General features: G+C 29.7%; 1 protein-coding gene across 8 annotated transcripts in view; it reads left to right on the forward strand.

The window, feature by feature from the left end:
- Positions 1–22,403, forward strand: part of LOC126925022 (octopamine receptor beta-2R-like) — a 543,796-nt gene that overhangs the window by 359,034 nt on the left and 162,359 nt on the right. For 3 of the 8 annotated variants that reach the window (XM_050740127.1, XM_050740131.1, XM_050740132.1), the window contains exon 1: positions 10,856–11,529. The exons of the other annotated variants lie outside the window; for them this stretch is intronic. The gene's annotated coding sequence lies outside the window, so the exon portion shown is untranslated. Of the gene's footprint in view, positions 1–10,855; positions 11,530–22,403 lie in introns of those variants that run through there. 8 annotated transcript variants of the gene reach the window in all.

Genomic DNA, 22,403 nt, shown 5'->3' on the forward strand with positions numbered 1-22,403 from the left:
GGAGAAAAATCGTCCGGTGTGCTCGTTAATTCACTCTCTCGTCGGATGGAAATCGGTCGAACGGGGACGAGAGAATTGCATCACGATCGGTGCTCGCGCGTCGCGATTCAACTAGCACCAAAATGTAATTATGCGAAACTTAATTACAATCTGCAGATACGCGAGCTATTTGCCGACGTTGACACGTAGCCGCGGCTCACGCTGGCTGCGTGTCTGATAATTCGCCGAGATCGCTTCGACGACCTCCGATAAGGCCGATTTTCGCTGTGTGGTGCTGATCGTGTTGTTTATACATATAATCATTTTGAGGGAAATGGAGGTGTATGTTTCAACGTATTTCGAGGCTTGTTCAATTTTGCCGTGTTTTCTCTTTTGTTTGCATTTTGCAAGATTATTTGCGATTCGCGGGCGGTTGATGATATGAGTAATTATTGTTGGTATAGTAGAATCTACAGTATTCTGATTCAAAATTAATGAGGAAGGGTTCAAACAAGAAAACTTTCCATCAGTATAGTGGGATATAGTAATATACAAATAATAGTTTTATAATTAGAAAAGAACCTTCACTCGTATGAAATACTTTACAGATAAAAAAGTTCGGATTAGAGATTTTCCGCATAATCAAACAAGAAGTGTTTAGCATTGAGTTTTACATACAATAGTCAAGATGAAAAGATGAATTTGTTTTGTATGCAATTTTATAAATTGTATAAAAAATCAAGAAGCATCTGCTTTGCTCAATTCCATTTTTTTTTCGTGAAATTTGTAGCAGATCAAACTTATGAATCATAAATTTTGTTTAGCAGTAAATCATATGATTTTTTCAATACCATTAATATGTTATATTCATTTTAAACTTCAAATTATTTAAACCTTATTTTCAAAGCTGTAAATACATGAAAATAAGGTGGTACATCTTTCTCACTACTGTCACTGCTTGTTTCATCCATAATACTTCTTGGCTATTATAATTTAATGTGTTTTGTGATATAATATCGTCGGATGAATGTGCTTGATTATTATAATTATTATCGAAGTGAGGAATTCTCCGGGAGAAAAAATGCAATATATATATTTACATAGAGTATTCTAACAGGAAATATGCTGTTCGGATAATACAACGTTCAGATAACGGATATTCGGATAAAGGAAGTTCTATTCCACACATGGTATTCAGTAATATTCTATGGATATAATTAAGCAAGAAATATTATACATACACGTAGGGTTCATTTAAAACCTTCTTAAACAAATATGAAACAAATGTGAAATAAAAGTATGAAATACAAAGAAAACAACACTGTCGTCTCGAATTTCAACGTCACTCGACTTGTATATATTGTTAATTATCAAAAAGAAAGGAGCAGCGTTAGTACGCATGGTCAACTAGTACAAAGAATTGATTATTTCATTAAGATATAATGAAATTAAGATGCGCTACATAGGATAGTAAATTCAGTTCGTTATGAGTTTTGCACAAGTAGAAACATGAATATTTTTAAACGGAGTATTAACAACTAATAATTGTGTTAAATCTATTCTTGTCTTATAATATAATATAGCGTATATTTGTTACTCTTCTCTTCATATTTCGTATTTTTATTTTAATTTTTCACGGATGCTGTAAATGATCTGTGTCTGTATTATAACATATTTATGGTTGTACCTACAGAATATACTAACAAAGTTTGGTTGTTGAGGCATCCTATCTATAATTCAATTTGATATTGTAGAAAAACCTTCAAGGTATGAATAACTTACTTCATAATTATAGTATAGTGTACAAATTTATACTTATTTGATATAAAAAATCATTATTTTGGTAACAATAGCGAAAGATAATATGTAATATAAATGTAACTTCATTTTATACATCTCACATAAATGTTGCTGACAAATTAAACAAATTTCTTTCTATATACGACATATTATGTACTCTGTGCAAAAACAGAATAATTTCAAAGTTCGAGAGATGACGAAAGCAGAAGAAATTTACATTTGTGTATTGTAATAATTTATAATATACTATTGCTATTATATAAAACAAAATGTTTTTCTACACTATAATGTAACCACACCGTTTCCACAATAAACTCCAAAAGCTATAATAAGATACTTCCAAACAATCCAAGATTTTCTTTTTACTTTACTTTTGCATTTACAACCCAAATAGCCTAAACAAACTCAAAAAATTATACATTATTTTGTACACTCTCTCTTTCTGTTCTTTATTTTTAATGGGTTTTTAGCTTACCTTTCTGTTTGCCTGTCTATTTGGGTAGAATTTTGTAAGCGAAATTTCACTTACTTCCCAACTAAAAAGCTAAAATTTAGATCATATGCTCATTTCCGATGACGCTACAATATAAATAAAAAAATTGATAATTTTTTGATTAGAAATAATTAGTCTGGTTATCTAAGGTGAAATCTAAAAAAATCTTTTTATGCATCTATAGAGTTCAATTATTTATTGCCGGATAATAGTTAAAGCTAAGAAGTAGAAAATGAAATATATACATTGAAAAAGTAAGAAAAGATGGTTTTTATTTAAAAGTGTACTAAAAAGAAGAAAACAATTTTCTTAAATATAATAATAATATAATTACAGGGAAACCTGTATACGTTGAGCACACACGGTAATGATATAATAAGATATCAATCATCATAAGATAACACTTTAACTCATGTTACTAAAAATACAAATCTGACAAGCTCATATTAGTTCTAAAATTTTTAGAATTTTAATGCTTTCGGAGACCCTCTGTTTGATTAGATAAATCTCTAGTTATGATTTGAATCAAATATTCTTCCAATTTTACCTCCTCATCATTGAAGAATTGTTTTCCTTGGCTTTATTAGAAATTTGTTCATTCAAGAAGTTCGTCCAAGAGAACAGAAGAGGTGTTGGCTAAATGGAAGATGCATCGCAAGATTAATGCAGTGAGCCTGTTAGATTTTTATTTTTAGTAATATGAGTTCATTAATTGCGGTACCTTTATTATATGATTACCGCATGTGCTCAACATATATAGGTTTCCTATATATTATTATTAAACTCAATTACTTAATAATACCTAACTAAGAATATTATTTTCTTCTCTTTAATGCGTTTGTAAATAAAAAACATTTTTAAATGCTTTGTTTAATCTATATATTCTTTCTATTCATTCTTTTTCGACAACAGACTCGTCGCTTGAAAAACGTGTGTGCAATCGGTTTTTCATGCTGAGCTCGTGTATGTTGGCGTTTATGGCCTTTCACGAACTGTAACATAATGCACATCATGGGGATCGAGTATCGTTACAAGTTCATCTATTATGGGAATCTCGATAATCGAACGTTTTCCCGGGATAAGTAGCGCCGAACGTTTGTTGTCAGCTATTGACTCGTGAGTACTAACAATTAATAATGGCGAATCCTTTGGATCTACTCTAGAAGCATTTCGTGGTTGTGGGGTTAAATGTTCCTTGCAATCCTTTGGAATGTCTGAGAATTTAAAAAATTATTATCGAATAAGAATTGGGATAGAATATTGTATGGATATTTATTTTCCATAGATTGTCTTTTTTGTTTCTTTATTTGCTTTTTCGACATACTACATGTTAATTCGTAAAAAAATATCTGTGATTCTTCTGTATTTATTTCTTATACAGAGGCTCACTAAAGTATTCGAATACTTGTAAATATCTTTTATGAATATATTATGTGTGTGATACGAAACATTTTGAAATTTCACTGACTTCGTAATGACATCCAACTACCATGATTTTATTGGTAAAAATTTCAAGGATTCTGAAAATCTACATACACGGTGAATCACCTGATAAGAGTTGAAGCTGAAATATTTTAGATACTATTAATTATATCGAAAAATGTTTCGGATAAAAGTTAAATGACTTCAAGGGAGGTATATTTTGACGTTACTAGATTCCCTGTAAGTATGTGTGTAGAGATCATGTGAAGGGCAATTTAGTTTTTTTCAATGGAATCATATATCTTTTAAATACATTAGTCGATGCAGCTTGAAATTATCTATACAAAATTATAAACCTATTTGTCGAGTAGATATGCTAGAAAATTATTGGTTTAGTAAATATTTTAACTTTTATTTTGTAAAACTTATCCTCGAATAGATTATCTTCATCAAGAGATTCACCATCAGATTTATCAATAGATAGACAATTCTCAATATTCCGCGAGACCATCTTTAACCTTTATTATATGCTTAAGGTGACCATTTATGTTATATAATAAGCTTTTATTAAATATACGTTTACAACAAATATCTCGTAATTTCCATATACAGTTTCAGTTCAGTTTCATATTTTATAAATATAATCATAGCAGTCGTGTTTCATTACAGTATTAATGGATATTTCGAAATGCTCTATATAACATACAATATATGTGTACAGATACAATTTTTCTATGGTAAATGTCTAAATACTTTCATGCGTCAGTTTAAATCATGTATTTTTATAACATTGATTTGGTTGGGGTATTTATCGATTCAATTCACTTAACTATATATAATAAATTTCCTATATAGTGTAATTACATTCTGTTAATAATAGTTCGTATAATAGCTTTCTATTTGCAATATGTTTCTTTATTTCATCGATATATTTTAAAACTTTTGGCAGATGTAATATTTGGTTTGAATTTAATTTCATAATGGAAGAAATAAAATTAATGTAGAATGAATAATCTATTCTAATTCTGCAAATAATTACAACCGGGTTCTGCGTTGAAGAAAAGCTTAAGGATTTGTTTTTATAAAGATATTTTTCATAGTTAGTAAATATATATTTCCATTCCTTGCTTCAATCACTTAGGGACATATTAAAAAGGAGAAGAACTGTTATCCCTGATAAGAATATTAAGTGTATTGGATAAGTTTTATTTTTAGTCCGATTCAATTTTGTCACTATCACTTTCCGTAAGTGCTGAACGTAAACTGAAAACAAGAAGAATGAAAGAAAGAATTATCTTTGCTGTTTCTTTCATGTTGCTTTTCTAATCCAATTTTTAAGATTCAAGTTATTTCGAGTTTTTAAAGTAATTAGACCATTTAAATTGTTATAACAAAACACATAGAATTTGGAATTTCCATAACATATAGAAATTGAAATATTAAGATCTACATGTGAAATTTCGAAATATTATTTCATTTCATATAATATCATTTTTTAAATATCCTTTAACTGCTTAACAGTCAATTCTAATTTTTATAATCTATAATTAAAGATTTCTTCTAGGTTCATCGAAGATATTGCTCTTTTCAATTTGGCTACGCTTATCTACTTATAGCTTTCATCGAAACGCTTCTTTGCATTTTATTTCCTTTCCTTTTAGCTTCTTTATATTATTACCGTATCTAAATCCCCGCAATTCCCCTTCTTTCTTGTTCATCTTCTACCCTTGTACCTTTTGAAAGTATAGTCACTCTTTTTCTGTTAAACGTTACTTTTTTCCCTTTGTTTCCATTAAATTTTTGCCTTTCATTCTAGATTCTTCTTTAGCTTATCGTACCCGACATCACTGTTTTCTTTACTATATTCGTTGCTCTGCGGATATTCCCATATTTTTTATTATTGTTGTATTATAGTCTTGGTTTCTTTCAGATTATAGAATAGACTATTTGTTCCATTTTTCATTACCATATTAGTATTATTTCTACTTTCTCCTTTCTCTCATATTATTTTGTTCGTTTATTCTTTTCAAAGCTATTCTCGAATATTACAAAATTTCTTTTTCTTATCTTTTACGGTGCTTCTTTCATTTATTTTGTACAGATTTCTTTCCCACTGCAATTTTGTTTAATTCTTTTCATGTATTTTACACTTTTTTTATGAACTTCTATTATTTATTTTTTATTACTGTTATAACGCTGTTTCGTGTATTTTTTGTAAGACTAGGTATATTCCTTCAAGCTTTTATTGGTTTCCTATATGTTTCTTTCTATCTGCCGTTTTAAGCTCATATTTGTCAAATATCACATCATCATAGGTTTCTTCATAGACGAGTTTCTAACTTAGCTATTCTCTTTTTTGTTTCCACAATTTTCTTCATATTTCTTGCAGTGCATCGTCTTTCTGATACTCACGTCTTCGTATTCATTCAATGCATAAAAAGTTATTTATGCTAGTAATAAATTATACTAAAAAAAACAGTGCAGTACATTGAGTATGCATTTACAACGTTTCGAATATACCAGGTTGTGCATTAATTACCAATAGAGTATGGATATTTATGCATGTTAAATATGTAAGAAGCATATGACATGCATACATCTAACCTATGCAAAATATATCAAAAGTATACTTGATATCAATTTTAAAAATCGAATATTTTTTATAATACATTACTTATTTAAGAATAATTTTGTAGCCATTCTAATATATTATAATTTGCGTCGCAATAAATTTTAAGTGTTTTCTAAATTTACAGTTGTTTATTGTTGATATTTACATGTAAAATATAACACTTATTTGCCTTGTGATATTTTCAAAAAAATGATAAGAATTTTTAAAAGTATTAACATTCTTATTAATATTCAAGAAAACTTTTCGTATATTTGCTTATTAGTCACATAAATCATGATACTCATGTTAATCATGTTACTCATGTTAATGATACGATAAACTTAATAAAACTGAACTACTTTAGCTAGTAAACCTAACAGATGACAATCAGTGATTAGTTAACATTGATTACATATTATTGTTTTTTAGTTTTTTATATAATTATAATAAATTATATCATTTTGATAGGTTACGTGAGTTATTTGAAATTTTCGCGGCTTTACCTACCCCAAATTATGATAATGTCTCAATTCTATTTACACATACCGAAGTTGCATCTATCTTATTCATAATTTTTAAGTTTGACATTGATCTATCGTATAGTTTCTCGGAAAAATTAATTTAAAGAAAGCTTTAAATTTATTAATTAATTAAATTTATCGTTAAAAAAGACAACGCCAATAGAAATTTTTAATGAAATGAAAAATGTGTTGGATGATAGTACACCATTACATACTGCAATAAAGAAATGGATGGCAGAATTTAAACGTGATCGTACCAGTTTGGAAGATGACCCGCGTAGTGGACATCCGAAAACTCCATCAACAGAAGAGATTGTGAAAAAAATGTACGATATTGCTTTGTAAGATCGATGAATGGAAATTACCGAATTGCTAAGATTAAAAAATGAAAGTAATTTAAGTCTCAAAATAGTATGTTTTCATTTTAAAGCCGTAAACTTTTCAAAGGACCCTACTAAGTATGTCACATAAGCATGAAATATATAAGATATTTCTGTATATATTCTCAAACATAATTATATGAAATCTATATAAAGTATTGAAGTGAAATATTAGAATCATGTAAGGAAAGTAATAAAGAAAGAAAGCAATATATATATATGTCGGCTTGACGTTAAGATTAGAGTTAGGGTTAAGGGCGTGAAACGAATCCCCATTTGCATTAGACGTTATCATTATGCAATAGAGGAGATATTTACTGGTGCAAATATGATTATGATAGAATTTGACAAGTAATCGCGATAATTAGATACTTGAGAAGCTAATGACAATAATCCTAGGCTCAATAACGAATCCGCGGTCGACGGGATGATAGATGTACGTTCTCACAAAGTCCAAGTCTGACTCTTTGTTAACAAAACGTGAAATATTCACTGATCGTAAAGACGTTACTCTTTTTGTCGATGAGATCGCACGAAAGAATGACTTTCCATCCCGATGATGCCACCGAGGAAAAACTATATAGGGTGTATCTAACGACACGAGATCCTCGGATTCGTCGAGGAAAGCCTTCGTTCGGAAGGTGAGGGAAATTGACGTTGCTGCTAAATGGTCAATCTCCATATCAGTAGTTAGAAAAAGATGCTAACACCCCTCTTCCCGTAGTTTGGACAAAGACTATTTGTCTGTTTGAAGGACTTTATAGAACTGAAACTTAAGATTTATAACGGGTCCTCGGCCAGCTAAACATATTGTGAAGATGCGTTGACATCTGGCAATCATCTTACCCGAAGGACAAAGACTGCGTGTGGCGAGCCACGGGACAGAAATCGTTGAAATGTTTACTGTCGTGCACGGTCTCAACTATTTCTTTTAAGGAGAGCTATAGAGTTACTTTATGCCTTTGTTAGACAAAACGTTCTTCCCTTGACTGCGGTTACGTTCGGCGACCGGTTGTCGCTTCGAACCCGAGCTCACTATCATAAATCTCAAATAAATACAGTTAGATCGAATGACAACAAACAATTTCTTAATTACAGCTATGGTGGAATCTAGATTACAGTATTAAGGGATCTTCCCAAAGTTCCAAAGGGAAGATTCCGATGTTCTTTCATCTCCGACATATATAACATATAATAATAATAATAATATATTACATATTATATTATATATAATTTATGCATTATGCAAAAAGTATAGAATGAAGAACGTATAACAAATTTCTATGCAGGTTTCATTTCTCTACTCATTGTAGGAAATATATATGCATTTTAAGGAAATATACCGTCATTGTTATTAATGTTATTTAAAATCGCATTAACTGCCGAGATAATTAGCGACTACTCTATGTTAAACTCACCTGTATCTTGTGGCACTCGTGCACGAGGTTCTAGTATTCGAAGACGCAGGGCCATCTGTTTCCGGCATTAAGACAGCAGTATTCTAATGCCTGAATGCGTACATGCAGAGTAAGTAGCAATCATTTTTGGGAATATTTGGAGACATGTGGGACCTACAATATTAGTTAGATTCCCAACTGCCAGAGACTGTGCTGAAAGAAACCAAATACAATTACAAATAAGAAATGCACAAATATCAGAATTCTTGAGTGAAACATTCAGTAATATTTCATAAAAACATTCAGTAAACAATCAGTAAAATTACAGTAGAATCTCACTTATATGAAATCTCTAATATCCAAGCACGTCTCGTATGTATTAAACAGTTCAATGTAAATACACAACACGATGTTCTGTACAAATCAGTAAAGATTCAGTCTCTAGCATATTAACTAGTTACAACACAGCGTAATGTTGTCACGACGAAAATGTGTGGTACTATGAGCGCACAACACAAATTAATGAAAGAACTTAAGAATGCTAAAAGTGCAGCGTTAACGCGATATAATGGTTTCCATATAATAAAACTTCTTTAATTAACTATGATGCTAGTATTATGTGTGCTTCAAATAACAAATTGGAACATAAATAGAATGGTAATGGCGACTATTTTAACATTTTAAAGCATTTAAGTTTTTAGAAGTAGGACTAAAATGGTACAAAGTACGAAAAGAATACAACTTTATCGAATTAAATCTGCTGAAAGAATTATGTGATTCAAAAACTCAACAATTTTCATCCAAAATCATATTTAATTTTGTTATTTGTGATTGTTATTATTAATGTCTATGTTTTTTAAAATACATAAACATATGTATAACTGTTCTATTATTGGAAAATTCCTTTGTCAGAACATCAATCACATGATCCTCGATTAATTCGAGCACCCGAATTTCTACTGTATGTACATCTATTTAAATAAAGCATACTAGAAATATATATTAGCAACAGAATTTGTAAAAAAGACATATTTTGATATCGATAGTTTATATTTCAAGGCGAAATATGATCGAAAATAATAAAGTGGTATTTCTGAATAATAAGTTGTCGCTATTGTATCATAATTTTTCGATATCATGCCTAAATTAAAAGAAACGGTTTTAAAAGGAAGGCTTTAAGGATTTTGACATAGGCTAGTTTCACTGAATGAATCGTACATTCGTCGAATATTCAATGGTACATAAATTAGCAGCTCATTCATCGAATATTCAATAGTACATAAATATTGGGTTTACCTTGACGAAGGTGGACACTACTTTGGTACAAAACAATGTACTTAAATGCGTATTATATAAGAAAATTTACTATTACTGATAATTTTTGACTTGCAAAATTTCGCTCATAATATTAGTTCAACCGAGTGCAGGAAGATTTTGATCTATTCAATGTAAAATTATAAAATTATTAAATTATAGGAATTATTTGTGTAATAGAAATCTATGACCTAAAACCTCCATCTTCTTAATACAACCTTTTGAAAATTAAACTAATCAATCCAATTTCTTACAAACTTCTCAATTTTATTATATAATAAGCAAATGTAATTACAAGTATTACACGCAATACAGCATATGAGAGTATATTAAATAAATAAATGTCCAGTTCTCACAAAAAAAATGACTTCTATAAGTTTATTTGTGATAAGAAGATTGCATAAGCAACAGAGAAAGAAAATCTGGAACAAAATAATGATTCTAATATCATTATTTCTCTGTGTTTTCCAAGTTCTGATATTGATAGATGTTCCGAACATCTTAATTCGTAAATATTATTAGTACCGTCATATTATAGTTATTCTAAACAGTTACGCGTGAATTTATCTCTTCATTATGTCCAGATTTTATTTTGTTAGGAAGCATTATCCTTCTTATACATTTTAATAATCATAATTTTGTATTGAGAATAAGATTTAGAGGCATTAAATCAAACATCTGATAATTGGTACAAAGATTACGCACGCCGAAAGTTACCAAGTTTTTGCGTAAAACGATTTTGATAAGTGAACAATATTTCGTTTGTATGAGCACGGCACTACAAATTTTCTTCCTCTGTTTCTTTTCTTCTCTCTTTCCATCCCTCATCAGTATCACCATCCATCTCCCTCTTTCTACTACCCTATCCCCACTTCGTTGCCCCACTCCAACCCCAATCGCGGCACTGTTCGTCTCTCTCAGGCGCACTTCGGGCATCTCCGTTGCTCAGCCACGCTCATTCAAGCCCGACGCGTTCCGAGTCGACTTGGCTCGATTCAGTCGCGGCCGACCCGCCACGCTGGGAGCTTTGTCTATTACGTGTATGTTCGTGCTTCCGTTCGACGCGTCTTTGACTCAGTTACGTCTCCTTCGTGTTCAACCCCCTTTTAAAAACGATTCTCGGAATTTCCCAATTTAAAACTACCCTCTGCACAAACCTAAACAAAAGAATTGTCCAGAAAGCGTAGAAAAGAATAATCGGTGTGTTAATTTATTTTACTCTCCCGAGTTTTCATCCTCTGATAAGATCGTGAAATAAAGTTTCAAATATAGTTGACATTCACTGCTGTCCACAAGTCTCGTGCATCTTTAACCCGTGCAGAAAAAGGAAAACAGGTGTCTCGCTCGGGGAATAAAAAGGGTGAACATCTGTTGGGTGCGGTATAATAAGGGTTTACGAAGCTCTCTTCGAGGGGTGTTTGAACGAATGAGTGTAGTGAAATGAGACGTTCAGGGTCCACGGTGTTTGCGGTGTTCGACCGACATCGCAACAAGCAGGGATTCGTGAACGGTGGTATTTTGTGAACCAGCGACGCGTGTGAAGTAGTGTAGAAACAAAGTGAATTCTCCTTCATACCGGTGTTTTCTGCTCTTCTTCTAAGGGAATCAGAAAGTAAGTGAATTCATTCTCGTGTTTATCTACAGAACAGTAGTGAGATTACAGTTTTGAAATGTTTTATGTTATTACAAGACAGTCCTGTCGGGTTGGAAAGCTTTTGCACTTTTTATGGGGCGCCTCAGTAATATGAAGGAAATACATAAATACAAACATTCCCGGGGGAAACGATAAATATTTTCATTCATCATTTAATCTAGAAATTTCGAAAGGAAAATTGTCAACAATAAAACTATCGTTAATTTTCACCGATTTATCGTATAGATTTAATTTTAGAATACAAGTGTTTATAATTTTATCGATGAAGCTTTCTTCATGTAGTACAAGTAATATATTTGATTATCGATTATCCAATTATATGTTAAGCTACTAACGAAACAAGAAATTTGTGATATTACGTTATATGAATAAAAATGTTTAAAATGTGAAGTATTATGAGCATAATAACTTTCACGATTAACGTTTACGAAATTTACAAAATAATGTTTGTGTCTCTAACGTTGAAGCTAATGAATTTTTATTTCCATGTAAGTACTTAATAATTATATAAATGTGACTCCTTTTTTCCTTCATTCGAAAGATTTTGAAATTTCTAAATGATTTGGTTCATGCAAAAGAAACTATTTTCGCGGATTTAGTGAAGAAGATTGAAATAGGAAACGGATAATATGTACATGCTTATTCAGTTTAATTGAACTACTTAGAGCAAAAGTGATATAAGCGATAAAATATTTAGTGAAACGAATTGTGGATAGAATTAAACTTTAATTTCATATATAAACCATAAAATAATTATAAAAGACATAATCCTTTAGATATCTATGAATCTTGCGTAGATACTGATTTTATCTCGCTTTCTTTTGCAGAAAGATGTACCACTATCTCTTTTCTAAAGTGCCCCACAATTTCTAAGAAAAAATGAAAAACAACCAATTATCACACCGATAAAATAAAGATTAGATTACGTTAAGAATGATCTAAAAATCTGAGATTTTCTTATCTGATAAGTAACTGAATTATCAAAAAATCCGTTTTGGATGTTATATGGATGTTTGAGCTATGACTTTTAGGATTTAGATTTGTGTAGTGTTAAATTATCAAGAGGTTGCTGAAACGCCTGTTCAGAGGTGTGGTTAGAATGTCTGGCTACAGGAAGGGTAACTGCAGGTTTCTACGTGATGTATTACGAATCTGCCATTGATTTATTTAATTGGGGAAAATTTGTATGAGTTACTGTGTTTACGATTCCAAAAATATTAAATAAGCATGTTGTGAATGGTAATTAGAACACAGAAGATTTTATTTTTGAGTCATTTATTGTGGATACGTACTTATTAGAGCTTCGATGATTTATGTTAACTGAGTAGGATTTTTACTGTCTATTTGATGTAAAATTTAAATAATATAAATTGCTTCTTTATTATTTTAATAGCATTTATATTCAAATCAAGATATTTTGAACTCGGAGCATTTTTACAGTTAATTTGCTTAAATTATTTAGAATGTTTAAAATCCTTTTCGTTATTTATTCTGTATAATAATATTATTAGAATTGTTAGAGTCAAAATCATATGAAACTTTGTGGTTTATTGTCCATATGCGCAATTCGAAAAATGCCATAGATATTGAAAATTGTGCTTGAGATATTTCTAGTCCAAATGTTTTCGTTTCTATTATGAATACTATTTAGAGTTTAGATATGTGTAGTTTCGTCGTGCTAAATTTCTCCTCATTCGGTCGCTGTATTCAAAGTTGTGACGAGGTCATTCAAATTCGTAGAGCTTGCGTTATTTACTTTGAATTTGTTTCTAACATCTACTGCCTTCAAGGCTTTCAGTGTTTCATCCAGATTTATCTAAGCTTGAAATATACTTAAAATCATTCGGCTCTATATGTATTTTGTATTTCAAAATTTGTATATAATATATTACAATATATTACATTTTGTTTTATATATGTGCGACAACTACATAAAATGGAAATGGATATGATTCAATGGTATTTTTTTTTAATAATTTTTAGAAATGTTCTATCCGATTATATTAGATATATTTGAATTTTGTTATTATCATTTGAAGAACGAAATGTATTACATAATATTGCTGTTTGGAAACATTTATATTTCCTAATGTAATAGGTGTATGACATTTATCAAGTATGGATATGAGTGAATAAGTAGATAGTAGTTATTTGTTCACGAATAAATTAGTTTTTCTTTCATTAGCGTATTACAATTCAAACGTTTCATATGTTATTATTATTCGTAGTTCTTGTTCGTAACACTTCTTTTAGATATATTTAGAAATAAAATATTTAATATTCGGTTAAAATTCTTTAAAAATTGTATTGTGCAACCAATAATATAAAATAAATTATTGTATTTATTGTAGTTTGTGACACTGTATCTGAATAAAAAAATGTTTGAAATATGGCACGAATAGTTTTGTAATACATACATGGGAGTAACTTTATATTTAAAATATTTTGTCATATTTAGCGAAATTACGTATTTAAGAATTAAATTTCTATAATTTATTTTCCTTACCGACATTTTAAATATTCCCTTCTAGAAGTTATACACAGTTAAATATTCGTATATTTTACACATATACATTTCAACAAGTATTACTACTGCTTTTATTCTTAACTATAATTATTCTAATATCAGTATCTCAGTTAATGAAATTTAAAGTTTAATGATTAATTTTGTACATCCATCCATCTTATAGGTTAATTAAAACGAAGAAAAAATCTTATATCATGAAACATATTGTTTAGCAATGTTATCATTTTAGAGGAAAAATTATATCATATATAAATATTAAAAAATATATTAATTTAGCTATATTTATTCCTTCGTATAAGTATCTTAAAAAGCTAGAATATATTATGGCAGCACTTATACTTTTTTGTACCTTATTCCACTAAAAAAATCGTTCTATTTTAGCATGTACTTTGTTTGTCATCTTAGCTTCTAATTAATATAGAGTTTACACCAACAGCTAATTTCAACACTAAGATTATGAACATTCGGCATGAAGAACGGACGAGATCGTTTTCACGATTTAATTATCGCGTTAAGGAACGGAGGAACGCAGGTTGGTCTATCGATCGACACCGATTAGAGAAATTGGGCTGTTTTAGGGAAGCTTTCCGTGAGAAATGTGATCGAGTTCTGACCAGTAATTCAGTCGCTGATGTGGAATTCAGCTGGTTTTAGGAATAGATCCACAGTGAAGACAAGTTTCGGTGGTAAAGCGATGAATCCGAACCATTCATTCCGTTTTCCAATGGTCGAAAGCTTTTTGGTCAACGGTTTGCCTACTGGCAGAGATGATTTCACGTCGAGGGCAAAATTTCGGTGGTACTTCGACGAATCGCTTAGTCAATGTGAAAGGTTTAATTTATTTCTCTTTATTGAGGGAGGATCGAATGAATGGGAACGTAAAATCGACAGAAAATTGAATATTTAAACACGTCTTGCTATTGTAAATATAGATGTACTAAAAATAATGTAAAGTAAAAATATGCAATGATATACGAAAATATTCTGCCTAAGGGAATTCACACGTCTTCTTCGATAAATATGAGACGAAATAAAAAAGTAAAGGGAGAAGAGTTAGAAAATGAAAGAAGTGCCAAAGAAAATATATAAATATTTGATAAATTTTATTACATTTGACAAAGATATGCTCATCCAAGGGCTTTTATGCATCACTATCGATTTATTAAATATATAGATACATAAATAATGTTCTATCAGGGATGAAGAAACATTTGTCAGTAAAGAAAAATGATTCTGAATAGAAAATATTATGTAGACATATAATATTTGAAATTAATAAATGAAGAAATATCACTTTCAAAAGTATACAAAGTAAAGTTGCTAATTTTCGTCGATGTCGATTTGTTTCGTTGACATAATAAATTCTTATTATGGAACTATTAATTGTATAAATATGATATGTATTTTATTCCATTGAATAGGATTTGAAATTTTTAAATGTAGAAGTTTGAATATTAAATAATTTGTGTATACGAATTATAAACAAAAGAATGAAATTTTGGCGGAATCATTACATATAAATATAATTTATACCAAGCACGAAAAGTTATTTTTACAAACTTGTTGAAGGATATAAAATGAAAAACATAAGCTGAATTCAATTTCTAGAAAAAATGGAAAATCTGCAATCAAAAGATCGATGAGATTAAAATCCATAGATCTATTTTATTTAACAACCGAATTACTGACTGCTCTTTATGGGAAAGAAAAAAAATTGAATATTTCGTCAATGAAAAGTTGTCAATCAAGATTTCTGTAAAGAATCGAGTTTCATTCATTTTGTCAATTCAAAATTCTCTTAATTAAAAAATGAAGCGAATTTGATTTCAAATGGAGCTGAATAATTTCACTGGAATCACGGAATTTTAGTACTAGTTGCAATGACTTTAAGTAGATTGATTCAAGTTGTTAATGCAGTTAGAAGGAATACGCACGTTTCAAGTGGAAGAACTATACGAGAATGAAACTCGATCAATGGTTCAATTTCAACGAGGTCAAATTGAATGAAGCTCGATTTATTAGTAGAAGCAATCGATTTTGCTCTATTTCTTGGAGAAAAAGGATTCGCAACGTCGACAGATTTCGAAACGCAATTAATTCTCGATTATCTCCCCAGATTTACTGAGTTCTGCCATTCTATGTTCGAAGCGTTTCTGATGTCACTAAGCGATATTTCCATTTTTATTCAAGAAATTTACAAAATGATGTCTATTGAGATTTCTATTATGTCGTAAAAATATTTATAAGGAAAAGGAAACGTTTTATTACCATATAGTTGAAATATTATTATAAATTCTTATAGATTTATTCTTATAGATATTCTGTAGATTTATTCAATCAATCAATTTTGTAATATTTGCATAGTTATTCTGGTGACATTTTTTAATTTTTATTTCGTTGCAACTCTATTTTTAGTTGGCTTTAACGTTGCCTCAACATCAAAGATTTAAATTCGTTTGTATCTAAATCGGTAATTAAAAATTTTGTAATTTACAACCTTTGGCACAGTTCTGATGTGAATAGAGATCGTGTGCAATTTATTAAGTTTTTAATCTGAATTCTGTCTGAATTCGCTCTCAATTTAATAGGCTATTCATATTGTTCGGCAGATTCACTATTCCTCTCACAGCGTCGCATTGCATCGTAGTTTTTGCGTTCGTTGCATATGAAATTTTCAATTTCAGAAATATATAAGTAAATCATTCAGAATTCATGGTTATAAAGTGCTATTAAATAATATTTGTATTACATATCAATTTGAAGTTTGAAGCTGGCAGAGTACAATATGGTCGGAATTTTACAAAGTATGTTACAGTAGTACAATAGTTAACCACAATAGCAATAGAATAGTTAAATACAATTTTTACAGAATGAAATTAACGCGTATATTTATTATTATACGAATTTATCAACTAATAATAAAATATATGAAAAAAATGAGAATGAATAAACACAGCTTTCAACAGATGCGAGAAATCTATAATTTATTGACGAACAAATTTATTGGTGGATTATAAAATACGCCAAAAAATTCATATAAATAAACGTAATTTTTAGAGAATACGAGAAACCTACGATTTATTAACAAATAAATTTATCAACAGAAAATGAAATACGAGTTAAATTAATATTAAAGCTCAGTTAATATAATATGTTGTAAGTACCGTATTTTATATATTGTTTCATTCCTTTGTTTTTCAATATTTCTGCATAATAAAAATCAGTTTGATATTCTATACGTAGAATACATTATCAGAATCGTGTTTTACCGTTATTAAATGAAACAAATTGTACCCCATCCTAAATAAGTCGCATGAAATTTGTTCAACCGGAATCGCGTGAAGCTTTATTCGAAATAATCCAGTGATATTTGCTTTTTAGAGGAAATTCCCGTTCCTCACTCATACGCGCGCATATTTTTCAGCCTGGAAACGTGGATTCATTCCTCGCGGTGCTTCTGAAATTATGGGGCGACGAGAATTCGAACAATAAAATTGCTATGGAACATTGAAACCGTATACGCCGTTTATATTTACATTTTGATCTTCGTAGACGTCACAGTTCCATGGGGAAGGATTTCCGTTTATTTCTATTATTCGCTGGATCTTCCGTCATCGAAACAGTGAATTCGAAGTGTTTATTGTGTATTTGATATACAAATGCTTTGGTTTATCGTTTAAATAAACATTGAAGCTACAGAAATTTTCATCTATAATATATCTTAAACGCCTTATTGATTATTTTAAGACATTTTGAAATATTTGACTGTTCTAGGAATGATTTTGGACTAGTATTGTTGGTGGAAAAATACAATATTATTCATATTATTAATACATTATTTTCCCAGTTCAATCCAATATTATATAACATTGATACATCATATTTATCAAAATTTATAGTAGTAGAAATGTGAAGAAATAATTAGCAAAGGGTATTTAAATCGTTTAATCAAGCAAGCAATTACTTGTAGAAGATTCTTGCTTTCTTTATTATATTGTGCATTATACTGTGTGGATCTTCTTAAAAATCGTTTTCGTAATAGAAAAAGCTTATAGTAATATTGTAGAATAAACAAAAATGCGAGATTCAAAATGGCAGATATTTTACAGTAAATTGCCGAAACATTAATTCTCACATTGCAAGAAGATATCTACTTTCCACTTACATAAAACTTTGAATAGGACAAACGTTCTTTTATCAAGGTAATCTTTTCAATCAGTACAACGGTTAGTCGTATAAATCGAGTCGTATAAATCGTTGAAATACTACCGGTTCAATTAACGAGTTTGCTCAGTGCCCGATTAAGGATGTTCAGCTGTAATTTTTTATTCCATTATAAAATTAAATTATATTGTTGTGACTTGCTGGTGGGGGTATTTAAGTTTTCATGATTTTAAAACGACTGTTTCGATTACCGATAAAAATATTGAAGTATTTTAGTAATTTATTTTATCGTTGAGCTTCTGATAATTTCAAATATAAAATTATTTTGTAATATTTGCTTTATAAAATATCAATTGCGCATTTGGGATTGAACAAGTTTAACCCCCGATAGGAAGAAAATAATATTTTGATTGTATATAACTGTAATACATGATAATGCAGAAATAAATAAGAAATAGGACCAATAGAGTAGCAAAATATAAATATATGACAAACAATTATTAAATTATTATAATTTTAATTTTATCATGAGTTAACAAGCAAACAATGAAAATATTATAATATATTGAAATATGTAATGGATATTTAATGTCATTCTAATTACAGATCACAATCCGATAATTTTATAGCCTTTATGATTGTAATGACGCATGATTTCATAATTTCATAATCTTGTGCTTAAACCCCATAGACTCGCGGTTTCATGACTTCATAATTCTTATGGCCTCATAGCCTTAAGGTTTCATAATTTCATACCTTCACGACCCCATTGTTTTATAGTTTTCAGTTTCATGGTCCCATAATTGCTTCGTTTTAGAATCTCATAATCTCGTAATTTCATTGTTCTATTGTATAATTTCATATATAAGTCTACATTATTACGCTCAACATCGTCTCATAATTTTATAGTTCCTTATTTTTTTATAGTTTTATAATTCCAAAGTTCCACAGTCTTACAGTGTTGTAATTCAAAAGGCCCATAGTCTCGTAACCCTATAAACCAGCAGTTTTCAAGCTGTGATATGGATATGAGAAATAGTTGAGTGATATGTGCATAATAAAATGTATGAAATATACGCTATAAAAATGTTATCTAAAACTTTATGAATGTTCATTGTACGGTTGTCTCAGTATTAAATAACTATGTTAGAGTTCAGTTCAAGTATTCAATTATTTTATTAGAAATGAAATAAAAATATATGACATGAGTAATATAAATATATGACGGTAACCCAATTAAATGTATAGTCTTCAATTCCTACATACAAGATGTATCTTCCTTAGTAACACTGAAATTTGTTGTGGTTTTGGTTTTAGTGATATGCATTTATGAGATAGTTGGGAACCTCTGTTATAATCTCATGATCTCGGAATATACCTTATTGTAGTCTCCCTGGTTTGATGATTCTGTAATCTCATGGTACCATAATCCCTTTTCCCATTCATATTCAGTACGTCAGCAGGTGACGTCCAACTATCTCACAAGTCACATCGTCGACCGATGCCATCCTAATAGCGAAAAATGATGACATTGATTCGGTGTCGTGTCGGCAAACAATTTTGTTTACCGAGCGGACTCAGGAACGATGCGATACTGTTTCGCGTGACAACTGGAACAAGCGTTCCCAGCCATTTGTCCGAGCGCACCTGTTCTATATTTCTTTTGCGGCCCGTAATGCGGCAGTCGATGTGTCCTGTTGCGAATCATCGTTAACCTTTTAGCTGTGACCACCTCTAAATCGAAATTATTTTCCATGTGTGACACGATATTTGCGCATCAGTCGATCAAGTACATTAGAGCTGTTAAATTTCCCGTCACATTTGATGATCCGCGCAAACAATGAATTTTTTACAATGATCCAATCTCTTCTGAATTTATTATGTAACACGTGTGAATACAGTGATCGACATTAATATTCGGACACTTTCTGATACAATAAGCTATTTTTTGGACCAAACGACCTGAGTATTTTTAAGAAATTAGACGAATTAGTTTACTGGGTGACACGTAACAGAGTCTTGAAAATATTGCAACTGGTTGAAATCGCAAGGGAAAATGTAAAAGTCTTTTTACTGTTTTTTTATCTGAGCCTGCGATGAAAATTTAAACAGTGCTTCTATAATTAATTGGTAATATTAAGTGACAAAAATTACTAGTGAAATACTAATAAATAGAATACTAACAATATGTTCTATTATATTCTCCACGATAATTACTGCAATAAATAGCTTTGATGTGACTCTAATTTGTTTAATATGGTACCTTTTGATTTGGAAAGAGAAAGATTTATGAATAACATGTTTGTGTGTCGTATTCAATATTTCTTAGGATTAATTTCAACTTCCTCATTTATTGAAGACTGAAAATATTATATGATAAGTGTTAGAGGTAAAAATTTTCAGTATAAACAAATACAGTTAGTTAATTTTGATATTCACATCGTTTATTATCTAAAATGCTATAGACTTTTAATTATCTTTATAAATCTAAGAGGAAATTAAATGATAAAAAATGTATAAAATTTGCTTAAATTTGTTTACTTGTAACACTATTCATAATATATTACTTTTGCATCTACATATGTACATCGTTTATTATTCGAAGTCTGTAAACAAGTTACGTTATGATGTATAATATTAGCGACAAATGGTAAAACTTTCCAAGTAAATTCCAAGTTTTAACAACTTAATTATTTTTCTAAATATTTCAAATATACCTGCATGTGCCAAACGTGCAACTTTTATTACGCTATAGACATCTTTTACGAATGTATTATGTGTATTATATGAAATATTTTGAAATTTTATTAACATCGTAATAAGATAACATGAATGTCAATAGTCAATTTTTAAAGAAAGCTGAAAATTTACATGAGCATGGTATTTATTGCACGTATACGATCTATTCAAAATGTCAATTATCCGTTATATGAATAAAATATTTTAGACCATTTGGGATTATTTTCAGAAATAAATGTATGGTTATAACAACTGTTCATGCTATGCACTAATCTTTTCTGAAACGAGTGTTCGTATATATGTAGTAAATAACATGTATTTCCTACATATATTTTCGAATTGGTTTCAAATTTTACGAGTATAATCATGACAATCACATTTCATCACGCTAATGAAATTTCAAAAAGTGTCATATTACACATAATATATTCATAACAATTTTCGTGGTAAGTGTTCAATTATTTTTGTGAGTCACTGTACATATGACACATTGAGAGCAAAAGTGCATTAACCCCAATATTCAGCAGACTGAGGTATTCGTTGATTAAAATAGATGAACAGAAAATATTCAATGCAAGGACTGATTTCGCTACATTATTTAAATTTGATTTGGAAAAAATAAATTTTTCCACATTTGACTGATATTTAGATTAATTAATTAATTAGAATAATTAATGCTTTTATCTCACAATCAGAAAAAATATGGTTTTGCCTATTTTTTCTTGTAATACCTCATAGTTTAGTATTCTGTTTAGTATTCGGAACAATATTATAATCATTGTGAATATCTAAGCTTCTTAAAGCATAAACCTTACCGTATTAAATACTTTCATTCGAACCTTCCTCTTCACGAAAACTTATGACTGCTAGAAAATTTCTGTTTAATGGAATACACATATAGCGAGGGACAGAAAAATCTGTGCAATTCGTTTATCGCTGGAATAAAAGGAGAAATATTTTCCATATTACTAAATATGTTCAAATGTTCTGTCTTGATACAATGTTACAATTATGTGAATCTTGTCTCATAATTATACTACATAAATACACTATAAATTATAATTCCAAATAATTTAATTGACATTTGTTATTTTTATTCATTATCAAAAGAGTCTCTATAATATACAGTTAGATATTTTTTATTTATTTATATTTGGATATTTTTAATGACATAGTATACTCCAGCTATAGGTATCTTTTTGTCTGGCACTATCATGAAATAAATTATAATAGTAACTTTTATTTAACGAAAATTTGTTTTACAAAACCTGTTTAGATTGCTTGGAACATTGTTTTCTTCGTAAGAAACATGGTGCTCTTTTAAAGTGGTCGATTTATCAAGAAGTTATCGTTGAAGAACCTCCTTCACAGCTCAAAATTACTGAACGTGTGGTATTTAAAG

The sequence above is a fragment of the Bombus affinis genome, chromosome 15 (genome assembly GCF_024516045.1).
Source record: "Bombus affinis isolate iyBomAffi1 chromosome 15, iyBomAffi1.2, whole genome shotgun sequence".
NCBI classification, from domain to species: domain Eukaryota; kingdom Metazoa; phylum Arthropoda; class Insecta; order Hymenoptera; family Apidae; genus Bombus; species Bombus affinis.